Below are 23,758 nucleotides of genomic sequence, written 5' to 3' on the forward strand. Positions count from 1 at the left end.
TAATGTGTGACCCATCTCATCCCTTCGCCCACGGTGTGTGTATATGTGTGTGTGTAAGATACTGGTGTGGGATGCCCTATGAGCAGAGGGCTCCAGGAAGCAGCCTGCTTGACTGTGACTGAGGGTGTTAATTAAAAGCCATGGTGAAGCCAACCAGAAGAGTAGGGCGAGCGGCACAGTGGGTGAGCATAGACTCCGGGAACAAAAAAAGCCAGAGAAATGAGAAGCACAAAAAGGAATAAAAGGAAAAAAAGTAGAGAGAGGAGAAGCGGGTGAATGGATGGGGACTGCATGGGATGAGAGCCGGGGATAATTACTGCTAATAAAAGCTAATGGAATTTATCCCTCTTGTCAGGTGTAAGATGATGTGATTATGGGCGAGCTGGCTGAGGGGAAATTGGGAACTGATCCGTTAATCCCCCATCCTCCTGCACCACGGACGACTGGAGGGCCGAGGGGACTATCGGAGGAGTGGAAACTTAAGAACAAGGGAACCAGAATGAAGCGAATGGAAAATGGCTCGAAAATAAGTGACATCTTGAAAGTGCCTGTGGGGTCAATGAGTATATGTACAGTTTATATAGTCCTTGAACCTGTGCATGGAATTAAGAAATCAGATTACTAAAGCCTTTCAGGGTTAAACGTTGAAGCTAGCATCAATAAGCTGTGTCTCCATCAGAAGTCATGGGTCTTTCAGTAGGACAATGATGCTAAACACTTCTTAAAGCAATGGGAAGCAATGAATCCAGATTTAGACCCTCTGAAAACGTTCGAGGTGATCATATTGCTATTTCATTCAATTTCATTCAATTTTGAGATTTAATGTTATTACATTACTGAGAAAATTTTTTTTATTTAATTTCATTCAATTTAGTGGAGAGATAACAGAAAAGTATTGGGAAAGTATCTATCTTTTAGTTTTATTTTTCTTTTATTTGTATTTTTTCAAATACTACTGATATTTTAAAAATTTGCTTTAGTAAAATGACAATATAAAAACCCATTATTTTGTATTGTTTCAGCTCTACTGACTGGTGGCCATTGCATGTATATTTGAGTCTTTTGAAAATAAAAGAATATATACTAATATGTTTTGCTTTCGTTAAAATTGCATTATTTAAAAAAAAAAAAAAAAAAAAAAAAAAAAAAAAAAAAAAAAAAACAATAACAAAGGCAATATTTTAAAGTGATTAATTAAAAATAATAGAGTGTGATTTCCACTAACATGCTATTTGTATGAAGATGAGACTATGAATTTCTCACTGTTAACATCTGAACTTCTTTTGGACTTTCATCCACTCTACCATAGCTTACTGGCCTGCTGACCTTGTTTGAATATCACAGCACAGCAGACGCTGAAAGAACTGTGTGTGAACGATTGTGTGTGTGTATTGTCACACAGTGCAAGCTGAATAGACACACTCCACCCTATGATTCTCACCATTTTATGTGCGTATCAGCTTCTGTGTGTATATGTGTGTGAGTGAGCTATGTCTGCAGAATCAGAGATGATCAGTGCTGTAGTTATTGGACTGTAAGGCCTGATCTCAGTCTTCTCTATCTCCAGGCAGCACCTGCTCCAGGTCTCGATCAGATCAGGGGGTGCTGGCCAGAGGTGAGCTGGGCTGAGCTGAGCAAGGGAATGAGAAAGGATGGAACAGGTGTTTGCCTTGCGAGAGAGAAAGAGGAGAGGCGAGCAGACGGATGGAGATAAGCCACTTAATAACAACCTGTATCCTCAAAATCCAACACAACCCAAATCATAAAAAGGAAACAGAGTACCATAGCAGCAATTCCCAATGAAATTCAGATACATCCAACAGTTGAATGAATAACGATCATCTATTCCCACAGGAAATCTCTCAACATTCTCTTGGATAACATAAGATTTCTCCTGAGCCAAAAAGGTTCCTTTACTGTGTGTTTAGTGCATCAAGCCAAGTCTCCACCTTTACTGATGCTCAATGAGTTTGTTTAGTGTGTGTAAAGGCGTTTTATGGGTCTGTGTGTGTTTGTATGAGGATGGGTGGGATTTATGACGGTGGAAGTCTATGCTGATGCATCTCTACAGCGAGTACAGATGCAACTGAGTACAGATGGACCACAAATGTTTCATATTTGAAGAAGAACAATCTATACCTTTCAATATCTATTTATATCTGTATATATTCAGCAGGGCTATTATTGTTAACTAAAACTGAAATGCAAAAATAAAAACAAACTTAAAGTAAAACTGAAATAAAATGCAATTAAACCTGAAATATGAATATGAAAAACACTAATAAAAAGATAGAAAGCACAACAAAAAGGACTAAAATTAAACTAAAATTACAATAAAAACTGAAAATATGAAAAACAAAAGCTCATTTAAATGATTAAGAACACTATAATAGTATATAGATAATAGTAAAACAACACTGTAAATATTAAGTAGTAAATAAAACAAAGATTACTGGAATATGTTTCACAGCAAAATACTATTTAGATGTTCTACCTATAAATGTCGTTTAATTCAATGTACTTGTTGTAATAGTTTGAGAAATTTCCCAGCAACTTCTGAGTCAAAATTGTTTCTACACAAAATGTTTTTCAGTGTGGTATATGGTATGCAGCTGTATATGAAATACTTTTGAATGGTGTTGTCTGTGTGATATTGGTGTTCAGACAGGCTGATGTCAACCAAGAAAGCATGTGAGAACAAAAACAGCTTTTCATTCCACGCACACATATACCCAGAAGCTTTTGTGCTTTGCACCTCCTCCACTGTCCAAGTTCTAAGCTTTTCAACTCTGAACCTACTGTCAGTTCTTTCGAATATTTCAGACTGCATTTCTGAAGCACTGTGTCACTCTCCAGTGGCAGAGGAGATGGTCCTTGTCTAGCAAGAGTTATCCAACACTGTGTAATGAAGCAGTATGCTGCGTTCTGTACCACCAGCAAGCTTTCCTTATTTACAACCATGCTTATGCTTTGTATATTATATGCTGCTTCTACTCCATATTGATCTTTCCACCAACCCATTTAGCCTCACAGCCAAAGCAGAACCTTCAGAGGAGCTGTTCCCAGGACCTAAAGAGGGCAAGAGGGGGGACAGGGTGAGAAGAAGTGAAGCAACTCCAATTCAGGTTGATCTCTTGGGCAGACGGGTGCTGTTCTGTACATCGGAGAGCAGCCGAAAGGCTTTATTGAGCTTTAATCAGGTTGGGCGACGCTCAGTGGAGATCAATGCTTCATGCACGAGGTGTATCGACTGGGTCCTGCAGGGCCTGTCGACAGCCTCTCTCCCTCCTAATGTTACTCTTAATGAGCCAATTAGCTGACAATGGTGCGGCCAGCATCTTAAACTGTTGTTTACTGATGATTAATAATTAATTTCTCATGTTAAGGTATGAATGAAATTAAAAGAGCAAGAGGGAGCCATTAGTTCCCTATAGTAGAGGCTTATTAGGAGGAGGCACTTATTTATCTGATGGTGGAAGGAGAGGTAATTGTTCATAGAGTCAGGAGATTATAGTTCAATGACCAACATAGGATTTGCAATTTAAATTGCCAGTAACGGGCAGCCCTTTGTGAAGTGAACACATGCATAATCTCTAATGCCTAGTAAGCTAGTCTGGATCACTGCCAACCATCCATCCATCCATCCATCCATCTAGACAGATAAAGTATGCAAATTCTGTCTAGTCCATATTCATTCTTAAGTGTGTTTGAATAATTTACAGCATGCTGTTTTTTCCGGACATTAATTTTGGATTTGCTGTAGAGAGAAAAACTGATTTCTCTAAAATAAATAGAGAAAGCTGCATCAAACTGATGGGGAGATACAGATTGTTTTATAATTATTAGCGATGGCCAACATGGTCCAAGATTACTGGTGTTGACACATTTATGTAGATTTTTATTATTTTTTGTGGTGGTGCTTTGAAGCAGATGAATTAAGAGATACAACTTCCCTGAGAGAGTTTTAGCGTGCTGACAGAGTGTTGTGCTTAAAATTGCTGAAACTTTCTCTGATGAGATGCATCTTTAAATTCATCCATTTTACAACCCTGCTGCTACAGCCATCAAATCTCTGCTTGTGAAAAAACACCACATTTCTACAATAATTCCTTTCTATTGACTAATATTTTCTATTACGTAACCCTAATCATAGCCCTCAAAGAAACCTTTTTCCAGTTTCCACATGGAAACCAATGTCTAGTTTTCTCAGTGCAGATGATTTCAGGTGTTACTATCCATGTGGGGAACATTTGGTAGGCAAAAACTGACCCCAAACCCACCCTGTCCGCAAGCAGAATTCCTAAAACCCCCAAACCCACAAACTCTCAGAAAAAGAATTCATAATCTCAAACACGCACCTACCTAAGAGCCAAAAATCACCAGCCTTTGCACTTGTGCGCGCACACACACACACACACACACACACACACACACACACACACACACACACACACACAGTATCCTTCAAATCGCAAACAGACTTCAATAGCTAAAGCTTCCACTTTAAATAGTCCCCATGACAAGCTTGCTGCTTTAAATAAGCACCTCTGCCAGTCTGGAGAGAACGCCTAATCCCACCCAGCAGAACGCACACACACTTACACTCTCACACACCAATCTCTGGGTAGAAAGAGATTGTGGAAATTTACTGGAGGGGATTCTGGGAGAATTCTAAAGCCTGGCGCACACTGTGCGATTTTTGCCACAATTTTGCCACCTGAGAAAAATCTTGGAGATTGTATGAGATTTCTTTCCTGACATGCTCACCAGTGATGTTTAATTGACTTTGTGATGAATCTTAGCTTTCAACAAAGTTTTGACAGTGTCCTAAAGCAAGGCATTTGATAATGTTGATAATAGCTTGTATACAAGATATGCAACATAAATACCTTACTATTCCGCATTCATGTTATGATCGTACTATCAAGATTACCTCAAGTTCGCTCAGAAGAATGAGCAGCCTATTACATATTTTCCAAGACACAACTGACTCCAGACAAAACAACACTGACATTAGCAGAAGGACTTGCTTTGGTTTGTGTGGTATCCTATCAATTATGTACAAAAACATTACTGAGCGTCTGACGAGTAACAAGTTTAGCGTAGTTTTTCCTCGTGCTTTAGACTTTGAACCCTGGCGCCACGAGCTCATGCAGCGCTGTCAGAATACATGCAATTTGTGTGTGCATTAGAAAATATAACATTCTGCAGTTTATTTACTAATCATTTGAGATAATTTCGTGATTTCAATCATCATACAGTAACCTAACCACCAGCATCAGCCACCTCTTCTTCTCATTGGAGACGTGATACAGCACTAAACAGTCTCTCGCTGTCTGTGCTTCGTGCTTGTAATGATTTCTGCATCTTTCTCTGACAGTTAATACTTTCACACTGCCGACATGTTTGCTGCATTAGTGCGTCCCACTAATTGATCACGTTAGTCATTGTTTGGTACATATTATTTGACTTTTCACTTATTCGGCCGAACACCGAAAGAATGTTAAATAAATGGGGGCGCCAGTTCTGGCTACGGTTTACTGTTTGTTGTTTTTGTTTATTATTTTAATTTGTTATTTTTGGAGGTATTTCGGGGGAGAGAGTAATCTCTTAATCAGTACCCTCTGAAGACTAGCAGAGAAGGAAGTAAGATTTTTGGGTAGGTAGGTAATACCGGAGTGTGCGTGTGGATTTTTCCTTATGTGCTTACTGTTTTGGGTTTTGTTAATATGGCAACGTTTGAATTAAATCAATTCATAGATCAACCTAGGGTTGAGGGGTTATAGATGTGTCGGAAAAATTATTTACTTCTGATTGCTCAGCACTATGAAATTTATTTTTTTTGCTGTTTTCGGACGAATAATTTCGGTTGCCAAATATTTGGTGCATCCCTAAAAAGTACCACTGCAGACTTTGCATGGTGACAGTTTGACAAGATAATTAGCAAATGATCACTCTTTGAGAATCCAATTCACAAGTGAATTTTTTTTCTGAGCAGTGAGAACACACCGACTCCAGCATTCTCCTCTCTCAAAGTGTGATCCTGGGTCATTTGGCTACACATCTGACAAGATGAACTGTTTCCCTAAAAAAACAAAAACAACAACTTCGCGCTGGACTCACATTCTCCTCACGGTCCCTGCAACAGTCCAGTGTCACTGAGCGCTGATGTAATGTGGGCTGGCACAGGAGCCATTGGCCTGAAACTCTTCTGACGTCAGCGAGTACTGCCGCCCGCCCTCACCCTAAACTCTCTCTCAACTCCCCAATGAGAACAGCCTGTCCAGAACACACCAAACAGCCAAGATATGGCTCGTCCTCCACCTCCCTCTCTCTGTACCTGCAGCTCTTGTTCTTTTATAGCAAATTGAACCTTTCACTCCGAAAGAAATAATTACTCTCAAGAGAAAAGGGGACTGCCATGGAATGCTGATATGACATGCAATGTCACCTTGCCACTCAAGACTGAAGAAGTGAACACTGCCGGCACAAAGCCCGGCGAGAAACACTGAGTGGAAGAGAGAGAGAGGGAGAGTATGTATGTTTGTGAGTGTATGGTGGCAGGAGTACTGATATGGGTGACAGTCAATACATAAAGGACACAGCAGCATTCCGATTAGAGAGACCAGAGGGGTGTCAAGAGACAAGGAAGACAGAACGTGGGTGTGTGAGGGACAGGTCGGACTGTAGAGGTCACCTCCTATCTGCTGGATCTGCTGGAGTGGAGGAAGGCGCATCATTACAGGTCTTGGCTTTTAGCACGCCGCCTGGCTGAGGGGTCACGCTCCAGCTCCCAGCCAGTTAAGTGGCCTTTGAGAGAGTGTGTGCGTGTGTGTGTGTGTGTGAGAGAGAGAGAGAGAGAGAGAGAGAAAGGAGGGAAGAGCCCAGGGCCGGAGAACTCACTCAACACTGTCTGACACCTGAGACTGTGAGCTCAACAAATAACCCCACAGCTCCATAACACACACACAGAGCCTCCCTCCTACCTCCATCCTAATTCAGCTCACAGCCAAGAGCTCCTGCTGATATTCCATCAGGAACAATGTCTTCATTTCTGATAGAGGGGGAGGAGGTGGGCAGGCCAGAAATCACTGACACACCTGAGCACACATCCACTTACATCTGTTGTGAGCATTTTAAGGCATCATGAGTGGAAATCATCCCTGACAACCTTTGTAGACCCATGTTGGTTTTTAAACCAACTATTTAAAAAAGCATTTTAAAAAAATCACAAAAAAGTTGTATTTTTAATGTGGTAGAATAAATCGTGAAAATATATTGAGCTTTTTTACCAAAGACCCTATTCAGGCATTTAAAAAATATAAATATATAAACCAGAACCAGAACTGCAAAAATGCTAATTCCTCAAGCATTCTACAAAGTGTGTCAAAGCACTAGAATGTTGAAACACACAGTAATCTTAAAACCCTTAACGAAAATACCAGGATAACCTACTACTTTTGAAAGAGCTTTTGAAGTGTGCACCCACTTTCATTGTCACATGACAATTCCAACAAATAAGAAAATATAATCATACTTGCATACTTATAGAACATGTTTAATTTAATATTGAGAACTTAGTTCCTTATTAAAATTGGAACACACACTGACATGACATTATTTTGGACACAGCCGTACTCTCACATGTGCTTCACATGAGGAGTGAGGTGTTCGGAGATGATGTCTATAAAGAGCGTTCTAAATGAGTCAGTAACAAGATTTATGCTTAGGTTAGGATGTTATGCTTATGTAGACAGTAGACAACAAGGAAGCTCACTAGGCTGAAATGACAAAATTGCAAAACAAATGCAACAGAAATTCTAATAGATAAACAGAATCATGCATGCTACATAAACAACTCTACTGTAGGATCCAGAATGAAAGCTATTTTTAACTTTAGCTCGAGTGTTTTAAGAGTAAAGCACAAACATTCTTGAAAGTCATAACTCATGTCTCACTGTGAGTTTTAAACTGCAGAGTAGTGTACTTACAACAATATTTAGCTTTTATTGTACCAATAAAATCTGCTATGCTTTTTGAGGATAATCAGATAAGACAGGAAGAACACACATCACAACATAGTGTATGAGTGTGAATGCATCTCTTGTGTTATGGGGATAGTATGGAAAAGATGTTGTTGGGATATGTTTTTTGATGGTGTTTTTTTTTGGATTAATGTATTTTGTTATGGGGTGGGCCAATGAGAAGATAACTGACCACACCGCACTCATCCTTCAATCTCTCCACTCTCCAATTCTACAACCGGTTAGTATACTGTACTTCACTTTACAGTACAGCATATATGGCATAAAACTATGGTAGCTTTCACACTAAAACCATCTCATAACATGATAACAATGCTAACACCTACAGTATACCAGGAATGTGTGCCATTCAGAACTGAATTCAGAATGCCTTTAAATTGCAACTCAGTTTATAAATTAGGATACAGAATTGTACATTTGAATACAAGGAAGCAGAATTAAAATGAATAGAAATTAATTCACTTTATGCCATTCCAATTCAAATTCCAATTCCCTTTGGTTCCAATTTCACCTCATGAATTGAAAGGGAGATTATGGCACAATTCAGTTTTTTGCAGAAACCCTGATTCATATTGAATTGAGCACAGCAGAGCTCCTGAATGATCCGGGCCCCAGAAGCATGTGCAGAAACCCTCAGTTAATGTATGAAGAGGGCAATTGATGTGGTGCTTACAAATGTTAGCGGGGCTGGTGGCATTGATAGAGGTGTGAGGAACACACCACCTGGACTCCAGACAGGAGATAAACAGTGCCATCACTCACCGAGCCGCTAGGCCTTTATTTATTCAGGAGCGCGTCGGAGAAGGGTGGCCCTCTGAGCCGTAATTAATTAATTAGTTAATTCATTAAGAGCACTGTTCATGGCATGCCGGCTTTTTGTGTTCATATGGCTGATGATCAGGTCTTAATAATACCTTGTTTATATACAGGCATAAATGTCAGAAAAATGTGATGGACGACAAGAGCGTTTTATCCGGGGTGAGAGCGAGATTTATCCTCCAGCTGCAGTCTGGGTAAGAGGCTTTTTGCGAAGAGTGGATCATAAATTACGCTAGCGGCTACGGCTGTCTGTGAAGCAGCGAGAGATGACGGAGAGGAAGAACGAGAGAGACGGTTGGCGTTTAAAGGCGCAGTGGATCTTTTGCACAAAGGAACATTTTTCAACTTCGAAAAACACACAGGCACGTCCTCAAACAAATGCTAACGTAAACACAAATGACTGTGGCCATACCATCACTCGTCGGAGCGTAAATAACGAATATGCACATACGTACACAACACACACCATCCCTGTAGGCGTTCTATTGTCTTGCAGGATCGTGCGGGCCCGGCCGTAATAAGCAGGAGTCCCAGGGTGCGACGGAAGAGGAGCAGAGCCGGCTATCGTAGGCAGCTTCCAGCAACGCACACTATGTGATACATTACATCGCAATCCAGCAAACGGTGCCCACCGCTTAGCCGAACTTTGAAAGATATTGCTTATAAAAGAGATGACTCCTGGCGACGGCTAAGTCCTGTAGTTTTATTACACCTCAGGGCTACAGAGGCCTGTCTTTGGAGAGATAAGGTTGTACCCTTTTCATTTCCTATCCGCCGGCCGATATTTTAAGCCAGCTTGTTAAGGGGCGTGAGAGGAGAGCTGGGAAAGGCAAGTTTGATGCATGGCTTTACAACAGGAGCTGGGCCCATAACGCTCAAAGGCCGATCATTACTGACCTTAATAGCCCAGTCTGCATCTGGGCTTGATTGATCGTGCCTAGCAGGTTGTGAAATGCACCATCTGGAAGGAAGGAAGGAAGTAAGGAAGGAAGGTGAGTAGGAACCAGAGAGGTAGGCAGCAAAAGCTGAGTGCTGAGCATTAGCCCAAGTGAACGGGGGATAGATGGAGAGAGAGGGGGGATTGATGGCTGGAGTGGGATGCTGTGGAAACTTAACTGCACTAAGAGGCCTTGCTAGTGCCATAAACACCATCACTGACATAAACAACAACACTTAGCTGAGCTATGTGTATACAATATTCATTTCAGGGGGCGGCTTGCTAACTCTTGTTTACTCGCCGAGCACTGGTTTATGTGAGCAAAGTGCAGCCAGCTGGGGTTAAGCGCCACTTTCTGCCTCATCTGAGGTGCAAAGTGTGTGTGTGTTTACAGGATAAATCACCTCACAGGTGTCAGGACTGAGAGAGAGAGAGAGAAAATGGGAAGGCTTGTTTCGAATCAATGAAGAGGAAATCAAGAGACCGGCTCAGTTAGTGCAAACACTCATTATCATGATTACATGAACTCTGACATCTCTTTTATCAAAGGATGTTCTGCTTGATTTAATTAGCGACTGAGCTCAATATATGAAAGAAAAAGGGAAAAAGTCTTGATTCCTGAAACAGATTAAATTACACCCAGTTCCTATTAAAGTTGGACAATTTAATAATCATGAATATATTATTTACATTCTTGACAATATGAAGCAAATAAAATGTATGTATATTTGTGTGTATATATACATGCTCGTACTACCTTTCAAAAGTTTGGAATTGGTAGAATTTTTTTTTTAATTGTTTTTTGAAGAAGTTGTTTATGCTCACCAAGGATGCAATTACTTGATTAAATTACTGTAATACTGTTAATTATTACTACAATTATTCCTGTGATGATAAAGCTGAATTGTAAGCATCATTACTCCAGTCTTCAGTGTCACATGACACTTTAGAAATCATTGTAATATGTTGATTTGGTGCACTTGAAACATTTCTTATTATACAACAGCATTTATATGAAATAAGAATCTTTTGTAACATTCTAAATGTTTTTATTGTCTCTTGATCAGTCTAATGTGTCCTTGGTAAATATAAGCATTGATTTAACACGTTTTATTTATTTAACTTGCTGAATAAAAGTATCATGCTTTCCTGTAGTTCACACAGTAAAACATGGCATTAGCAACACCAAGGTTGTGCTTTCTACTCCCAGGGAAAGCAAGAACTGATAAAAAAAAAATGCACATTGAATGCAATGTAAGTCACTTTGGATAAAAGCATCAGCCAAAATGCATAAAAATATAATTTTCTTTCAATAAAATTAATTCTTACTGAACCCAAATTTGTGTTAATCAATGTTTTGTTCTATTTGCATACATAAAAAAACCCAATTACTCAACTTCCTTCTTTTAGCTTAAGTGAAAAACATCCCTAAATTATTCCAGTGCCACATTTTAATCTACTTCACAATAATGTTTAATCAAAGGATCCTCAGATCACAGCCATTTTCAATGTTGAAAACTAGTAAAAAATGCATGAATGATGTTATTCTATATGGGGAGCACAAAGAAAACACTGATATAAACAACCACAACTTCGCAGTCTCAGAAAACCGGACAGTAACAGCACATCTGGTGTGTGTGTGTCTGGGGTGACAGAGAAGCAGGTGGAATGGAAGCATTGTAGCTGACTCAACAGCTTTCTCATTTTATTACCAAATCAGTCATGACAAACCCCCCGCTCTGTACGTGGAGGGGAGGGGACAATGGCAGAGCATTTCTATAGTGCACAGATTTATCTGCTAACACAATATGACCTTCTCAATGTACAGTAACAGTCCCCTTTATAGACTACATGTGGTGAGTCAGAGTCACCTCTGAAAAAAGTTTCTTTGTGTTTGAATCAGTCATATATGAGCATTAATGTATTTGCAAAGATCCTAAGCCAATATTTAACATACAATATCCATTTCTATCAATATGGTAATTTAATCATTGAATTTTGTCCCAGAATCCATCTGCAGAGAAATTATTTTCATGTTACATTAAATCAACAAGAACTCTTGATTCTGGATTTTGCATTAGCTCCATTCCAATTTATATTTTCTGTATCCCAAGATCAGATGGCTATTGACAGGAGGCTGAAGAGCTTGTGCGATAGGCGGGTGTGAATGGACATGTATAGAGAGAGAGGCTGATTGATGGCAGGGAGATGTGTGGGATTGTGCAGGACTCTGAGTGAGTGTAATGGAGTTCATTCATGAGTTACGAGTGCAGTCCTCACCATTGTAAAAGAGGGATAAATCTCCTCACAACTGCCAGTGAAAAAGATACAAGCCAGTGCCATGATGGGACACAAAACAGACGCTGGAAGATATCACACACACACACACACACACACAAGCACAAACACAGACATATTATATCAGCAGTTCTCAAATTGTTTTGTCTCAGGACCCAGAAACTGTATTTTTGTTTATTGTGCTAATTGTTTATCTTATAAAAGTGAACATAAGTATGTAAAACCAAACTTTGAAATTTATTAACATGCCAGGAAGCTGCATAAACTTGATAAATTCGTTTTTTAAAGGCTGGATTATGTTGGTTTAAGCTTTTTGTAGCCAATGAGTCACTGTACAAAATAAACTGTTTATCCTCATTGCAAGTGAATCCATATTTAATGTACTGTAGTCTGGGTCATTTTGTTTTCAAACTGTTTTCAAGAATGAAGTCATGTCACACAACCTTCGTGTTCGGGTCTGAATTATTTGGCACGTTTTATACCAGAGTTCTGTTCTCCTCCTTTAGAAAAAGCCTATTTGTTTTGCTATCCAAACTATGCACTATTATATGGCTAGTTTCATTTTATTATTCACATTTAGCATTGTTTTATCCTTGCTGTCCATGAACCTATAAGAATAGACCTGCAACTCAGTTGAGAACCGCTGCTCTATATGATGTGCATTAATTTTCTCCTCTCTTTATTGGCTGGGCTATAGAGGAGGCTAATGGGCCTTCAAAGAATTACTGAGAGTCTCAGTCTCACACAAAGCAAGGCCAGTCCGCTGCCTCACTGGAGCCCTGATAATGAGAACATAGACCTCTATGATTATTCACAGTGAGAAGATGACAGCAAAGTTCATCATATCCTCCATTTAATTTACACATAGACACACACACACACACACACACACACACACACACACACACACACACACACACACACACACACACACACAACAGTTAATGTATAATGCACAGTACTTTTCATCATTTTGGCTCATTAGATTACAAAATTTTTACAAAAAACTATAAAAAAAGTGAAAAATTGCCACTGTTCTGTGTGTGTGTGTGTGTGTGTGTGTGTTTTAGCTTGGCATACTTTTTCTGCAATATAGCATCATCCCATGCTTATCATACACTATTAATCAGAGTGTATTATGGGTATGAAAGAGTGTACTATAATGGGAAGTCGACATAAAAAAAGGCCTATAGTGAAAATAGCATGACATCAGGCACAGCTTTTACTGTAATAAATAGCAACATCAGATTCCATATGACACAGAGAAACCATGATATCAGACTCCCTCTATAGATGTCTTGAGCTGAAGCAAACTGTCAAAACAGGTCAGGTTTTGTGTGTGTACTTTATAATAAAAACAAAACATTATTAATTAATTAGCTGATAAAATGTGTACCTTAAATGCAATGTATGTTGCTTTGAATAAAAAAAAAGTGTCTGACAAATGTATAAATGTAAATGTAAAAAATGTAATTTTAACCTGACTTTTGCACACACAAACACACATCTTAATACATCAGGATTTACTGGCTTGTAGAGACAAAAAGAGAGAATAAGCAATTTGTTGGGTTTAGATCATTTTTTTGACACTACTGGATTGGGTCACAGGGTCACGTTTACAGGCAGAGTTCTTGTGTCAACTAGCTTGAGCTAACAGGAATAAATCCCACCTTCCCTGTGTGGGAGGAGATACACACTCATTATGGTACAGTGCCAGTCAAACTCTGAGAATATCTGGAAGGTCTTAAAATAACTGTTGCTCATCATTTTTCACTGGTGCAAGATTGGGTTACTCTGACAAATCTATTCAGTGTCTCAAGAAAACTAATAACGAAAGTGTGTGTGTGCTTGTCCGTGACAGATGTGAGAGGTGGTGGGACTAAGTGTGTGTGGCAGAGGAAGAGAAGAGGAGATGTCAGGATCCAAAGGTGCTACAAAAAGCACAATGCTGCTGGATTACCCAACATACCTGTCATTTAAAAATTCCCCCGTCACTCCCGATTATTAGCTATTCCCACTGTCACCCTGATGCCCACTAGGAGACCTTGTGTTGGCCTGCGTGGGAGCAGGTAATGGAGGCACTGATGGATATTTCCCCTCAGCCTCTGCGGTGTGACGCCCGCTTGCTTTCCCGCTTGCCCGACCTGCCGCCCGCCCGGCCATGCTCGGCAGAGCTCCGGTGTCAAGGTAACAATGATTCATGGTGTGACCTTACCAGTAATGCCAGCCTTAATCTACGCAAGTGGAATAAATGAAGTGGTTCCGCAGCCGACGTGTCAAAGAGTTTTTATAAAGACAAATCCACAGCTGTGTACATATATTCATAACAGTCAGTGTGACGCAAAAAAGGGTCTCTCTCTCTTTCTTTCTCTCACACACATAGCCTCTGATGCTCCTAACACCTTAACAGTCACACTGCCACAGATGTTGACTGCAGCAAAATGATATGAAAACTGAGGGAATATTCATTCATTCAGATTTTCTTACCCTACAGTTTAGGCCACTTACAAAACTATGTAAACTGATTAATTAACGGTTAAATGAGAATCACTTCAAAACAGATAAATCCGTAAAAGTTGAGCAAGGTCTGTCCAAGGTTTTTTTTGGCAAGTCCAACTGGACTTGCCAAAATGCCACTCTCAGTAATCACTAGGTAAACTGAAAACATTAGAAATGTTATAGAACTGTATATCATTGTATACAAATATAAATGTATAAATAAGCTGTAACGACAGTGACAGCTAATAATAATATACTAATATACCTAAGCTAATAATATACTAAAATAATGACATTATTAGTACAAACAATTACATTGTCACAAAAAGTCTAATTTAAAAATGCTGTTCTTTTGAATTTTCTATTATTTAAAGAATCAAGAAAATAGTGTATAATTACTTCCACAAAAGTATTAAGTAGCACAACTGTTTTCAACACTGATAGTGTGTTGAGTAATTGAGTAAACTAGTTGTCCTGTGTGATTCCATTCAGTCTAAAACAAATAATGACAACCATATTCTGCTGCTGTGTGAATGTAGCCTATGTATGTAATATTTTAGGTTGGGGCAAAAAAAAAAAAAAAAAAAATCCAGTCAAACTAAAGTGCTGAGTGCCAAACATGTACTCCTTAGTGAGGTATACATCATAAATCCATGTCATCCTATAGCATACACCCTGCTTTAAACACTGGTCCAGCACATCACCAGTCAGATCCTCTCCTGTTCTTCTGACAAGACAGAACTGGATCTATCACTGGGGGGCGGCTGTCACGAGGAGGTGTATTAAATCAAACACAATAAAAACTGACAACCATTCGACAGGCTACAAGTCCTGCAACCGGACCCTCCCCCACCCCCCTCTCCCACAGCCACACTGACGTCTGGCTGATTTATGCTCCCGCTAAGGATGATGATGATGACGATAATAATTAATCAAGGGCTCTTCCTGCACCTCAAGGAGCTTTTCGTAGTGACCTGAAAAAAAAAAAAAATACATGGCCCGCTTTTCCCTCCGTCTCCCTGCCAGTCCTGAGCTGTGGCGAGGAGAAAGCTCCATGCATTATCCTGCCATCACCGAAGCTATTTATATAGCCCAGTCTATCACTGACACTTACGATTCTCCGCCTGCTGTACAGCAGGGGCCCCATGCCAAAGCGCAATTTCCTTAAAGCTGCCCCATATATCGTCGGGCAACAACACAGCCTATGCAATTCAGGAGCAGTCAAAGGACAGCGAGGTGACAACGGGAAACCAACATCATCATTTCTCACGCAGGAAGGGAGGTGAAACTAGAGCAAAAGTGCCGCCCGGTCCAGAGGGAGAAGTCCTCTGAGCGTGTGCCATGTGCGTTTTGCGGGTGTTTTGAAGGCTATAAAAGGGAAAGAGGGAGCGGAGGGGGGTGGAGGAATAGATGCTCTTGGAGAAGAATGATATTTTGAATTCCTGTGTGGCTGCTTCAACTGTAGCCTGGAGCCATGGGGAAGCTTTTTGTCTCACCTCCTCTTTATTTCCTCTGCTGGACTGAAGCCGGACGGACGTGCCGGGCATGTGTTTAAAACTAAGCCTGTCCCTCTGCACTCCACCGCTGTATATAAAGACGCATACACACACAAACCCCATTGAACACAGTGTCAGCACACACAGCCGCTGTGACTGATAAAGGAGGCACAAATTGAGTACTGTACCGTAAAAGACTCCTGAGAGAAAAAACTCCTGTAATCCATATAGCCGAAAACAGAACTTTACAGCAAAACACATAAACACGGGGCCTGCTAGGAAAAGTATATCTCGTTCACAATCACTCCCTCTGTCCGTACAACTCCCACTGTTTCACTCCTTCCTCTTTGATTTTAAAAAGAAACTTTTCCATTAATATCCATCCCATCACTTTTAACAAAAAGTATCAACTTTTTCTAAATTGTTTTTCTACTAGATTCTTCTATGCAGGGTCCAAATTAAATTTTTTCCAAACCTTCCAATGACTTAAAAAAAGGTTATTGCCCATAAAAATATAATTAGCATTTTTTAGTTTAAAATTTAGATTTTTGTCAATATTATTTGAATAACTTGTACAGTAAAACATCAGTACAGCTATCACAAAAAATTAGGACATATTATGATTTTGTTCCTCTTATATGTCTTATAAAGTTTATGTATCGTTACTTTCAGGGCCAATGCGTTTACTGTGTTGACATGCCTAAATGCATGTTGCATTAGATTTCATCTGCTCCTGACACCGTCACAACATGAATTTACTATCACTGTGTCTGGCTGCGAGTCATCATGCTTTACGACCCACAGTCTATTTATACATCCACACCATGAAAATGAAGTAACGGAAATGCCCGCGGCAGGATGCGTATTCTCAAACTTCCCACCAGCTGGTTGATTTCCCTGGGCATTGGCACACAGTATGCCATTATGTGCCCACCTACGCTGTCAGGACCCAGTGGTGACACTGAGAATCTCACCACAGTCTCCTCCAAAAACCACCCATGCTGCTTCTCCTACAGTGACGAATGAGTTTATTTCTATTTCTACACCAAGATCCGGGAGTGAAAAAGTAAACCTTGTGAAAAGAAAGACAGTCTGACTTAAGCTAGTTTGTTATTGTGTTCTGTTGGCAAGGGCGGAGGGTTAGTTTGTTGCTCGCTGTGGCCATTTCATTGCTAGCAGTGAAGCCAAGAGCAATGGAAGACTGCCTGACTGAACTGAGAATGAGTGAGATTTAACAGAGAGAATCAGGCCCTGGAGCCAGGAAGATGGGTGAGCTGGTCAGTTTGCCAGGGAAGTCCTCATCCGCACCCTGCAGTGGTCCACGAAAGGGCCAAAGCAGGAGGCCTACAGGCAACGTCTTCAAATTAGTACTGCCAAGACGTACGAGTGAAAGAGCCTGATCTCCCATTGTTCCAAAAACAAAGAAACACAACAAAAGATTTAACGCTCATAATGTGGACAGCACAACCAGATTTAGTTAGATCATTGTGGTTGTTTTGCTGTAGTACTAACAACTTACAGAAACACAAGTAATGAATGTCAAGCAGCTTTTGTGTCATATACAATATATATATATTTTTTTTTAGGTCTGATCAAACATGATGTGAGCTGGATTAATACAAGGCCAATCTTGGAAGTTAGCCAATTTACAGTCATTCATTAATCTAGTTCATAAAACACTTGTTTTGTTTTGGTGAGTTTAAACCACTAGATTTAATTTACATTTTTTGTCTCAATTGTGTTCATGTGATTCTTGCATTCTTTTGTTGTTGTCAGTTGTTTAAAACAAGGAGCACTTTTCTCATGACATTTCTCAGATGACATGAGATGTCTATAATATTGATAAATACAAAAACCATGTCAATAAGGTGAATAATCTGCACAGAATCCAAAAAATTTACATAGATTATTGTTAAAATTATGTTAGATTTCAAGTCATGACTCATTTTCGTTAAGTATGTACATTAATTCAAACAAGAAAAAAGAGAAAAATCCATGCACACTTTTACCTTCATTTGATATGTCCTAGAAACATTTTTTCCTCCAACCAAATGGTAAACAGTTGTCTGGCTTAGTGAAAAAGGTTGAAAAGGTTCAAAATGAGAGTTTGGTAATGATACAGATTCACCAAAGAAACCTTTAAAAGATCATCAGCATTACCGCCTACATGACAAAAGCATCAAAGAACAAGACAGCGCTGGGTTGGGGAGCGAGTGGGTCATTTTACTGAAATTAAACTTGCAGCTAAAGTCATAAAATAGGAAATAATGAATTCAATTAGATTTTTTACTAGGGAAAGTAGGGCTGTGAATGTGCTGAGTGGGCAGAGGAAGAGCGTGGCAGTAATGTTGGGTTAAGCTGAGCTAAGCTGAGTTAGCGCTGTGCTAAGATTTGTGCGCTGTCTGTCGGCTGGCTAGCCTTCAGGAGCAGTTTAGACCTCTACAGGGCCACCATTAGTAAATGAATGACTCTTAATTGGCCTGCTGAATACACACTAGGTGCTTGTTGATTTAAAGAGGGCATCGTACCTCTGTCAATGCAGAATATCCGACAGACCGACACACAAACGCATACCTTCTCATGCAGGCTGTACTGTCAGTGATAAACAATTTAGGGAACAAATGTGATTTGCACGTAAACTGTGAGACATTAGCACTCTGTGGGAGAGAAGGAAAGGCAAGTGAAGAAAAAAAGTGAGATAAAAGACAGAGAGCTTGGCTAGTCATGAGCGAAAGAAACAATCTTTCAAACAGTGTTGACACAGTGTTAACACTTCCTGGTAATAAGCAGGTGGATTCAGTTCTACCAGCAGCCTCCCTTCCTGTTAGTAAAGAGCAGCCCATCCATTCATAGAAATCAATGTGATGAGATAAAAAAGACAATGGAAATAGCTGGGTACTGCAAAACAACACAAAACAAAATAAAAATGAAATAATTGTAGATTGATTCATGACCAAATGACTCAATGGTTCTTTTAATAAATCACACAAAAGTTTGTTATCAGTTATCAAAATCAAGTCACTGAATAATTCTCACTGACTATTCCTAAAAAACAAGTCTTTACATTTAATCATGACCAAATCAAAATGTAAGTTCAAGTTCAAGTTCATTTATTTATAAAGCACATTTAAAAACAGCAACAAGACTGACCAAAGTGCTGTACATTAAAATTAAACCATAAACACATAAAACAGAAAGAATAAAACATATAAAACCAAAATTTAAAACCAAAGGAATGACAGATAAACAAGACCATAATACAATGCAATAAGAATGGGATATTTATCCAAAGGAATGACAGATAAATGAGATAATAATGGGATGTTTTTTGTTTGGGATGTTTTTTTTTTATTTTTATTTTATTTTATTGTTCCATAAGCATGTATTTATATATTTATTTTTAAATAAAGGATATTTTAATTTTACTACAACAAATGTACTATACTATAACATTAAGTTAAGAACTCTTAAAACACATGTTAAAAAAACATGTTACCAAAATATTATAATAAAAAAACTAGTATGTCTATTATGAACAAATACTTGTGTCCGTCCATTGGGTAAACAATCAGTACACGTTGACATCAGTTATGCCACACATGTGGGCGAGTTCAAGTCTGGTTCATGTCATTTCCCAATTCCATTTCCCTTTCTATCACCATTACTCTTATGGTAATTTTTCCCGTCAGTGAAATTGTAACTTTGTCCTGAGATATTATATATCTCTCACTGTTGGCTCTCTGTGATTCCATGGAGAGACTGGGCCAGCTATCATTTACAGAGAGAAAATCCATATTTTTGTGTTCTGCTGCTATTTAAAGCAGTTTCAGGATTCTCTCAGGAAATGATCTCTTAAATGGGATCCCTGCTTCTGCCTGTTATTACTTACTTACATGAGCTACACATAATTTCTCAAACTGTGTGAAGCAGAGGGCAGAGACATGCCTCTGCTGCTGTTGACACTAATCAGGTTGCAAATATGGGAAATGAGATGTTCATATATTTCATTTCTGAGTTATTGCATTTACCAGGGTAATATTCCTGAAACCCTGACTCTCCATGTCTCATTGGATTTATTTCTGTTGGAATCTTCTAATTTTCCCCTTCCACAGTTACTCTTGTGCTTTGTGTATCAGAATAGGTAGGTTTTTAAATGTAGAGGTGTCCTCTTTCATAACTATCTGTCTGTTAAATGAACTGATCGCTCAAAAAAAAAAAAAAGATTATTCTGCAATCATTAACTGGCTGTTTGAATTTAAGTACTGATAATAATTTTATAAATTAAAAGGGATCAAATTAAAAATGCATTTTTTTTTGTGTAAAACAGCATATAATGTGCATATAGTGCACAGCATATAGATGGATTATTTAAACTGATTCAGTAGCAACTAGTTAGTCTTTTAGAATGATTCTTTAAAAGAGTCATTTGCTTATGAATCGGACTACACTGTATTTTTCTGATTTACTAAAAAATAGATTCATGAGAGTCATTTGTTGGTGATTAAATGACATTGGAAATACAGCACTCGAGTCAAATACGTAGACTACTGTACATTTATGTTACTTTCATGGTTATTTTGCAACATTTCAAAGCTAGAAGAAACCCTCAGTCTCATTCACTGTACAGGCATTTTATTTGTCCTTTTATGTTCACTGGAAGAAAGTACGCCATACAGGTTTGGAACGACATGAGGGTGAGTAAATGACAGGATTTTCTTTTTCCTTTTTTTGGAGGAGCTAATCCTGTAGACTCAGGAACAGAGTGTTTCACTGATGGTTTGTTTCTTGAGTCACTACCTGGAAGGATGATGACGATGAATCCAGCCAGCACTAAAATAGGAAGGCAGCCGGCCAAACCAAACTGGTATTAACAATTTAATAGAGCAAACCTTGCCAAAAGCCCTGAGAGGTGGGCCCAAAAGTCTACTTTCAGACTTTGGTGCAGGTTGCCAGATCTTTACCTAATCTAGCAGCTGACAAACACCTCCGTTCTGTCACAACTCATCCCTGGGGCTAAGATTCAGACGTACAAAGCAACACTGCAGCCCTTCCCTGTCTTTCCACTGCCATTCATCCCCATTCCACTGCCAATTAAAGGCATGATTAAAACAGACAAAGTGCCTGGCAAATGAACAGAGACACCTCGGCCACTCCGGCTTGTCAATTATTCCATTGGCACAGTGGGGAACAGTCAAAAACAGAGATGGGAGTGAACATGAACTGAGTGAAAAGAGATCACAGAAAAATTTCATCATTTACTCACTTTCATATCATTTCAACCCTTTTTGACTTACTTTCTTCAGTTTTTTCTTAAATAATCGTTTTTTTTTTTTATCTCTACTGTGAAACAATGTTTGTTGTTGACTTAAAATATCTTCTTTTATGTTCCACAGAAGAAACAAAGTCATACAGATGTGGAACAACATGAGGCTGAATAAATGATGACAGAAATTTTATTTAGGAATTTTTGGCTCTTTAAGCCAATAGATCATTGTTTCCATCCATCAGTGCATTTATAAAAGCCATACAATAATTGTTGCTATATGAATGCAGCATATAAAATAGACACTGCGATTGAAAGTGTATAGCCAGTGACAGTTTGACTATTAGAGCCCTTGTCCGCAGCCACACATTGCATGTCAGTAAGTCACAAAAGGCCGCAAGTGATAGGCTCAACAGAAAAGCCCTCAAGTCCTCATAAACCACCCACAGCGTGCACTGACGGCTAAAATATGATGGGCTCCCGAAGCCCATAAATCTTCTTTTTGAGTCCCAGCCTCTCCAGCATCATTACTGTATCCCACCGGCCCATTTGGGCTCCATTTCACTTAAATGTCAACTTTTCAGCCTTTTTCTGGGTCCTCTCTGTTGCCATTTGTTTTAGCACCAATGGAGGAAAAACAAGAAAATAAGACAGCCGTGAGTGAGGAGGTTATGTGTGTATGTGTGTATAAATGCGTTTTTGACAGCTTCTTGAATAGAGTAGGTGGAAGGGGTTATCATTTAGCAGTAGGGTGAAAAAATGAAAAATAAAATTGGTGATGTTGTGCTACATTGATGTGCTGATGCAGAGCTGCTGTGATTGCGCAAAGAAAAAAGTAATCTCGCTCGCAGAAACGCACGTAAAAGGACAATTACACATTCAGCTGCCTGAGGCCTAATTGTTTGATATTTCCTAAATGTTACTGTTATTTATACATCAATCATCATTAAGAAGTTAATGATATTCTTTTAATTTAATTAAACTGAAACAATTTTCTCCGATGCAGATTAAAATAGAAATAGAGGCAACTTGATAAGGTGCTCAATCAATTAAAGGCAGATGGTCCAGGCCTGCTGAAGTGCTAAACCAGAGGCGGATTCAGGTACCAAAGACCCTTGCTGCTGGGATTCCCTGTGAAAAGCTGTGCAGCTCCAAGATAGGCCTCTAACCACTGTGATGAAGCCATACCACAAAGTGTAGTGGTTTGAAATCAGCACTTTTGAGTCCAATCCTATCACACAGGAGCAGCCTAGACCGCCTCGCAAGCCAATAAAGTGTAGCCTCTGCATCTGTTTTATTCATTTGTGCTTTTTCGCTAGCCTTTAAATGCTTTTTTATGCTCTTATTCCCCAGCATTCTCACTTTGAGGCATTTTGAGGTGGAGGTAAAGTTAAATGTGATAGGATAGAGATTGGATGCAAACAGCTCGTGGATAAAACAGCAGCTCTGCACAGCTCATAAAGCTCTACGCTGATTGTGGAGAACACAGCTAGAGGACAGGAGGAACAGGCTGAGGTGCTGGAGCTAATGCACCAGCCATCTGGCTTTAGCCAAAACACAGTGCGCTGATCCAAGCTCTCTCCTTCCCGCTTTCATTCTGCTCTCTCTATATTTCTCTCTCTACCCCTTTTGACAGGGCCTTCTGCTTCTGCATATGGGTAGTTTCACCAGTTTACGAGCGCACCCAAACAGAAGGACAAAACCCTAAAGTTCTGCCAATACTGAACAAGTAATCATGTGTGGCTGCTATATGTGATGTGCTCTATTATTTTGAGTCATTTGCGATGATTATAAGCAAAACAATTACAATTTTGATTGCTTTATGTTAGCTTTTTGATTGCTTTATGTTAGACTCAAAATGACGTAGCAGGTCACATATATACTGTACATGCAAAGGAATGCATCAAGTTCAGAAGCTCTGAGAATACCAGACTCCACTGGTGAACACTTTTTTTTTATTCTCGGGGTCATAGTAAGATAGAAAGTAAGGCCGGGCTTTGTTCCCTGCTCCTCCATGCTGCTGCTTATTGTGAAGAGCCTACTGCGTATATTTAATGAGTATGCTGCGTGATAAAACACAACAGAGTTTCAAGACCTCTTCATCCAAGAGCAGTACAATGCTAGCTTTGGTGAAGCACAGTCTGTGTGAAAAGATAGAGGTGAGGTAGAGCTAACTGGACCCATGCATTTCCATTCACTTGATTAGTCTGAGCGTCTGACTGGCTGCCATTCCCGAGGCTTGTTGGAGGGGGATGGGAGAGGAAGTCTGATTTATCAAAGCCCGGGCCGCCACGAAGTGCTGCTTAGCCTTCTGCCACGCAGAACGACATTAGCCTAATGCAGCCCAAATCTCATTCTCCCTCTACATGCTTTATGATCTGCCAGCGGAACACCTCACATG

The 23,758-nt window shown here is 39.5% G+C and overlaps 1 protein-coding gene across 1 annotated transcript in view; it reads right to left on the reverse strand.

Moving 5' to 3' along the window:
- LOC109088857 (calmodulin-binding transcription activator 1-like) overlaps positions 1-23,758 on the reverse strand; it is a 263,636-nt gene that overhangs the window by 86,948 nt on the left and 152,930 nt on the right. The gene's annotated exons all lie outside the window — the stretch shown is intronic.

This window comes from Cyprinus carpio, chromosome B23 (genome assembly GCF_018340385.1).
Source record: "Cyprinus carpio isolate SPL01 chromosome B23, ASM1834038v1, whole genome shotgun sequence".
NCBI lineage: Eukaryota > Metazoa > Chordata > Actinopteri > Cypriniformes > Cyprinidae > Cyprinus > Cyprinus carpio.